Below are 7,773 nucleotides of genomic sequence, written 5' to 3' on the forward strand. Positions count from 1 at the left end.
TTGATGGTTAGATTAGGGCATATTTCAATTAGCATACAGTATGACAGCATGTTTGCATCGTTCATCTGTATTGCATGCACCAGGCTCGGCGCATCATACTAACTGCATTGTACTTTCAATTCCAAGTTGAATACATGGTAGTTGTAGCATTTCATATACCATCTTAGAATAGCCGAGCCTGCTATAGTTGCATTTTGCATGTGTTGCATTAGGCATTTCTGTATACTTAGGATTCATGCATGATTTCTAATAAGTGTCTATTTTGGCTTGGAGTACTCGGTAAGTTTTTTATGCTTTAGCATCCTTGCATGCGTGTGAGTGCTGCCATGAATAACATGTTTACCATGAGGCTATGTGCTTATCTGATATAACTGCCTGAATGCCTGTGGGTGAAGGTTGGGTTATTTGTATTGGAATAATTCATCAAATGTGTGTTTTAAGCCCACTAGATAGTGGCAAAATCATGTTTTCTAAGCCCACCCGAGGGTGGCAAATCCATATCTTAGCCTACTTGCGGGTAGCACCATCAAATCACTTTCAAATAAACAAACATGAAAGGTTTTGTTCCAATTCAGGTAACCCAGTCTATACTTGTATGCTGTGCGCATCACATAGTAACCTAGGCTAATAAACCGGAATAAGAACTCACAATGTTTTCAAAAATCGATATCATGGTTAGTAGAGGCCGGTCTATGACCGGGCGAGCGGGGGTGCTCACGAAGTGACCTTCCCCAATCGTACCCAAGTTCCCGAGCCGAGGCAACTTTGGTGATGACGGACACGTGGCCTTTTGGCACCGAGTCAGGGTTTCCTAAATTTCCCAAAATAAAATATTTAGGTGGCGACTCTGTATCTGGCAAAGCAGTCCATGTTTGGCACTACTTTTTCAAAAATCAGTTTCTCAAAACGATTTGCCAGATTTGGACTCTTTGGTTCAGATTAGGAACCGTGACATTTAAGAGTCCGAGCTGTAGCGAGGTCCCCCGCGGGCCTGTTACGGTTTCTGGCGACTCTGCTGGGGATTTAGAGAACTTGACTCAAACTCATGATATCTGTTTTTGACTACACTTGTGTGATTCTTTGCATTGCATTTGCATTGGTGCGCCTAGGACACCGTGTTTGCCATCTGCTATTCCTGAACGGTTTGCCGGAGGCTTGTCTTGTCAAGGCATGACCATAAGGCTGACCGGTTGTGGGCTCTGCCAGTATGGGAACACAAACCCCGGTTTTACCGGGGCACCCTCTTTGACCATTCGACCTAGTGCATATTCGGATCCATAGTGACCATTCCAAATTAGGACAGGTTGCTTACCCGTTTATAGGTTGTTTGAAACCGCTGTGTGCGTAATGAAACCCTAGCTCCTGACACAATAGGACAGGGAAACCCTACCCCAACATAGGGGTGTTTTGGCTCTCACTTATCTGTTATGTGCTTTAGAGTGCGTCTCTACAGGAATGCATGTATCAGTATATGAGTTTGGGTATCAAGCCTGCGGGCATCAGTTCAGTATTGACAGTATCAAGCCTGCGAGCATCAGATCAGTATATAAGTTTGAATATCAAGCCTGCGGGCATCAGTTCAGTACATCAGTTCAGTATTATGGGTATCAGGCCTGCGGGCATCAGCCAGTATTTGAGGATTAGTTATCTGCGGATATCAGATTCTGTTTAGGGGACAGTGATACAGGAATGATAATCAGTGTTTGAGGACAGTGTGTATTTCAGCTTATTGACTGTGTGTTGATTATGCCCGACTGTGTGTCTTGCATTTTATTTTAAGCTGTTATGCTGTCCGTTTATCTGTTTATTTATTTCCTTTTCGCTTTATTTATCTTTTGCTAGGTCAGTTTTAGCACGATTGCTTCCAACCCAGCAGGCATTCCCCAAGCACATTGGACACGAGGTCGTCGACTCCATCGATCTGAGGATCTAATCGACGGACAGCCAGTGTTCCATTCTCTACCCCCTGTTACCAGAAGGAAGCCAAAAAGGCGCAGTGTATCAGAACAGAGGTTGTCAGGGCAGTGGGTTACCCCGTCAGAGGACAACAGAGGTGAAGTCCTGATTAGTGCTATAAGAGTGGACATACCAGTCAGTCGAATGGAGCAGCAAAATACAACAGGGATAGAGGCCTTAATGCGCCAGATGCAGGAGAGTATGAAGCAAATGCATGATGATGCCGCCCGTCAAACGGAGTTCTCCAAACAGCAGGCCGTGATCATGGCCCAACAGGCCGAACTAATCACCAGATTGCAACATCAGAATACAGTATCTGCTTCACACCAAATCCCTCCTCCGGCAGGAGCCCCAATACCTGAGCAGGCACCTGTTGTTCAGAACGCTCCTCCGAACACCCAGAATACTGTACCGCCTGTCCAAAATTTACAAGAGGACACGAGTCTTCCAACGGGGCCAGCTCCGCCCCCGCTTCCACCACAACTGTCCAAGGTCCATACATCCAATCACCCGGACTCTCCATCCGAGGTCGAGGTTGATCATACAGCTCTGAAATTGAGCAAACTGGAGAAGCTATTCAAGAAATCCCAAGGGGTCAAGGCTATGCCGGATATCGGGGATGGATATACCGAGGAGGCCGTAACACTCCCCGATAGGTTCAAAATGCCACAAATCGACCGTTTTGACGGGACCGGCGACCCCATGGTCCATATCCGATTGTTTGCAGATGTCTTGCGGCCAATGGGCCTAACACGACAACAGAAGCTCTCACTATTCGGCCGAACCCTGTCGGGTGTGGCCTCCCATTGGTACGCAAGATTATCAGATGAAGTGAAGAAGAATTGGGATGGGATGGCTGAGGCCTTTGTCACACAATATTCGTACAACACTCAGATCGAGATCACAACCCGTGATCTTGAAACGACAAGGCAAGAGCGTAAGGAATCTTTCTCGGACTTTGTGATCCGATGGAGGGCAAAGGCGTCAACGATGACTCTAAGGCCCACTGACAAAGATCAAATTCGGATGATTGTGCGCAATCTCCACCCGAAGTTAATGCAAAGGATGATTGTAGTCCCCTTCCCTACTTTCGCAGATTTACATGATATGGGGGTGCAAATCGAAGATGCAATGAAACAAGGCCTGTTTGACCAGGACAGGGAACAAACGAGGAGGACCTTCAACCGCAACAACAACGCAGGCCCGAGTGGCGCTGCCAATACGAGAGCCTCGGAAGTTGGTATGGTCACCACCACTCCCCCTCCCCCTCCAAGGCCCATGACTGCCACACCATTCTCCGGCGCGTCCGGAAGCAACTCACAAAACAACCGATTCCAACCACGAGGCCAAAGAACCTTTACTCCACTATATATGCCTCTGACCAAGGTTCTGGGAATATTGATCAGGAAAAATCATTTAAAACCCCTGGAACCAAAGCCATTACCGAATCCACTCCCCCCCTCTTACGACCCGTCAAAGTACTGCGCATATCACCAACAACACGGTCATGACACCGACCGCTGTTACAGATTGCGTCATGAGATTCAAGATCTTATTGACAAACAGGTGATCGCGCCTCCTGATAAACCCAATGTCACAACCAACCCTCTCCCACCACATAACCAAGCTCCTCCTTCCAAAAGAATTAACTTTATCCAGACTGGGGTCGCATCTTACGATCCTAGCATCTATATTACGCCCACCCACCTACCCAAGCCGGAGGTGTTCCTCCCCGATTGCACTGACTTCTTGTGCATGGTGGACATCTCCAAAACCCAACCGGAACCGATGGTGGTGACCGTCGAAGACAGGGCAGGGCAGATTTTGGGAGAAACTGAGTCTGTTGAATCTAGGACTGGGCAGAATTTCGCTGGGGGAGTCTATGATCCAAGCAAGTACATCCTATCAACGAGCCGAATTGGGCTAAGTGTAGAATTGCCAGAGACAGGAGAACTATGCATGATCCGAGGGGATGTATCTGGGCTATGGGCAGATGAGCTGACAGCCGTAGAGGAGGACTTTGCTAACTTGCAATTTCTTGAGGACCAGGAACTGGGGGATGCATCGATTAATTGGTATGATTATGAGGGATCAGAGGAGGCCACGGGATGGCTCGAAGATCAACCGGATGCAGTGGGGGAAACCCAACCAGAACAGAGCCCGGCAGGGGCAGAAATATCAGCTATGGCCGGAACGGCCGAAAATCAAGTTGTACCGCCGGAGAGCGCCGGTGTAAAGAATTCCGCTCAGGACACGGGCATTAGGGATATGGGAACTGTTGAACAACCAGCTGTACTGACGCAGCTGGAACAAGAAAAGTATGAGGCTACTGAGAGAGCCAGGAAGGCAAAGGGCCCTGAGGGGACTGAAAGTGCTGTGTGCACGAAAATAGACAATGCTGCGAGCATATGGACAGAGAGCACTGAGAGTGCGAGTGGACCGGAGCCAGACAGGTGTCTGTTGGCTGCTAGCGGGATGTGGTGGGAAGATGACGATTTGTGTCTCGCCCACACCGATGAAGACTGGGGGAATAACCAGCCGGATGATACTTGGTACCTCGATGAGGTTGACCATATGACAAGAAGTGGGCGGTACTTCAAGCCCCCACACCTGGACCAACCCGAGGCATCCGGGAAAGACAGAGAAGTAGAAAGACAGAAGGAGAAGCAAATTGAAGATGAAGCTGTGCTGAAACAGTTAAAAAAGATACAAGCAGACATCTCCATCTGGGGACTGTTAATGGCATCACGAGTACACAGAGAAGCTGTCCTATCTGCTATGGACAAGTCCAAACTCTCCATAGACACCACGCCTGAACAGCTGGTTGGGCTGGTTTTTCCGGGAGGAGGTTCCCCGGCATTAACCTTTTCGGACAAGGAGCTACCGCCTGAGGGCACAAGTCATAACAAACCTCTCTATATTTCTGTGGAATGTAGAGATAAGTGGATACCGGTGGTACTTGTTGATACCGGGTCTGCGATTAATGTCTGCCCGACCAGAACGGCATACGCAATCGGGTTAAAACCCGCGGACTTCGTCCCAACTACCCAAGTGATCAGAGCATACGATAATACCAGCAGAGAGGTGATGGGGACTGTTAAAATTCAAACCAAGGTTGGTCCAGGACAACACAGCATCGAATTTCATATCTTGGACGTTCCTGCAACCTTTAACCTACTTTTGGGGCGACCGTGGTTGCACCAGGTCAAAGCAGTCTCTTCCACTCTACATCAGATGCTAAAGTACCCCCACGGGAAAGGGGTAGCGATCGTTTTTGGGAATTCATCAATCCATCCGCCGCCGGAAGTGTCTACACCTGTCTTGGAGATTGAGCACGGCACGGAGGATGTGTTTTTATCGGGGTTCACTTTGGCCGAGGCTCAAGTGGTGCAGAATGTCATGGCTGTGAATGAGGGCATGTATGTTAGTGCACAATCTATCTACCTCATGAACAAGCTAAAACATACCCCTGGGATGGGATTAGGGAGAAGCGGCCGGAAGGGCGTCTCAGTGTTGGCCGAAGTGCCACACAACCCTCACGCCTTTGGACTGGGTTATCTGCCCACCAAGGAGGATTGGGTGAGGAAAGGAAAAGAAATGGCCGGAAGGGCCAAGGCAAAGAAGGCCGGGAAGCCATTTGATTTAATGCACAGGCCCATCTGGGGTACCCTAAACGGACGTTTCGTCCGAGAGGGGGAAGATTTTCCATTCTGCGGCTTCCCGGAGCCATGGCTAAACGCGGAGGGAACGCGCGTACCTGGTTTTGAAATCTTCTTCGACATACAATTATCTGGGGATGACGTTGCCGAAGCGCAGACAGACCCACCAACTGAGGTTGAGCAATGTGAAACAGTGGATCCTGAGAGTACAGAGCTTGAAATGGGGGTAGCACTGGCGAGTCTACTATCAGATCCTCCGATCGGCCAAGAGTGTTTGGGGGATAACTCTTCGGTTTCTGTGATTGAAGATGAAATAGCTGCGGGCTTTCCAGCGCCGATCTTGGATGCATCTATCGCACCTTCTCTCATCTGGCAGTATGAAGAAGGCTTTTTATCTAGCAGTTCCGGGTCAGGTAGTGAGCCGGAATCTGATTCTACCGAATCTTGTGCGTCAGAATCAGATTCCAGCTCGACTGAGTCTGAGTCCGGTATTCCTGGGGGTGATAACCCGGATACCACAGTCCTGTCTAGGTCGTCTTTTTCATTTTCTTTTGAGTCTGTTGTAACAGAGGAATCTGACGGCTTGGAAGTATTTAATGAGAATGATGTGGATGTGGTTTCCGAGTATTTTTCTGTGCCTTTGATTTATTGCTTAAATCAGGATTTTCAAAATTTTGATGAAAACAGCGAGGAAGAAATTCCCCCAGTTTTGCAACGATTAATTGATCAAGAGCAGGAAAGATTTGTTAAACCTTTAATGGATGAAATCACTACTGTGAATGTTGGTACTGAGAAGGACCCGCGGCTGGTCCAGATCGGGTCCACGTTGTCTTCAGAGGAGCGCGAGCGCTTAGTCGCTTTATTAAAAGATTTCAAAGATGTTTTCGCGTGGTCCTATGAAGACATGCCTGGAATCGATCCTGAGATTGTACAGCACCGGATCCCTCTTGACCCCGAGGCCCGACCTGTTAAACAGAAACTCAGAAGGATTCGCCCGGACTGGGCCCTCAAGATTAAGGAAGAGGTCACCAAACAAATTGACGCAGGGTTCCTGCTGGTATCTGAATATCCAACTTGGTTGGCCAACATAGTTCCGGTGCCAAAGAAGGATGGCAGAATTCGGGTCTGTGTAGACTTCAGAGATTTGAACAGGGCCAGTCCGAAGGACGACTTTCCCTTGCCACACATCGACGAATTGGTGGATTTCACGGCAGGACATGCCTTGCTTTCGTTTATGGATGGTTTCTCAGGCTATAATCAGATAGTGATGGCACCCGAAGACCGGGAGAAGACTGCGTTCACTACCCCGTGGGGTACATATTGTTATCGAGTGATGCCATTCGGGCTAAAAAACGCCGGAGCTACGTATCAACGGGCAGCAACTACAATATTGCATGATATGATCCATAAGGAGGTCGAGGTGTATGTGGACGACATGATTGTCAAGTCCAAAGATAGAGAGGGCCACTACACCGCCTTACAAAAATTCTTTCAAAGGATCAAAGAGTTTCGGCTGCGACTGAATCCCCAGAAATGCACGTTCGGTGTTACAGCAGGGAAGATGCTACGGTTTCTGATCACACAAAGGGGCATCGAGGTCGACCCTTCCAAAATCAAGGCCATCTTAGAAATGCCACCACCAAGGACTGAAAAGGAGGTGCGAGGCTTTCTGGGTAAAGTGCAATTCATAAGACGGTTTATTTCTAAATTAACCTTGACTTGTGAACCACTTTTTGGTCTCCTGAAGAAAGGAAAGAAATTCCAGTGGGACGGCCGATGTCAAGCAGCTTTTGAGCAGATCAAAGAATATCTACAGAACCCACCCGTGTTGTCACCGCCAGAGCCGGGGAGACCGTTGATACTGTACCTTTCGGTAACTGAGACCACCATGGGCTGCATGCTCGCGCAGGAGTCAGAAGACAAAGTGGAAAGGGCCATATACTATCTGAGCAAAAAGATGCTGGATTACGAGACCCGCTATACACCGCTGGAGAAGGCTTGTTTGGCCTTGGTATGGGCAACCAGGAAGCTGCGGCACTACCTGTTAGCCCACTCTGTAATGTTGGTTTCGCGTTTGGATCCCATCAAATATCTCTTCGAGAAACCAGCACTTACGGGTAGGCTAGCTCGTTGGCTGCTGTTGCTCTCCGAATTTGAT

This window comes from Camellia sinensis, chromosome 4 (assembly GCF_055761805.1).
Source record: "Camellia sinensis isolate YWXY chromosome 4, ASM5576180v1, whole genome shotgun sequence".
NCBI classification, from domain to species: Eukaryota; Viridiplantae; Streptophyta; class Magnoliopsida; order Ericales; family Theaceae; genus Camellia; species Camellia sinensis.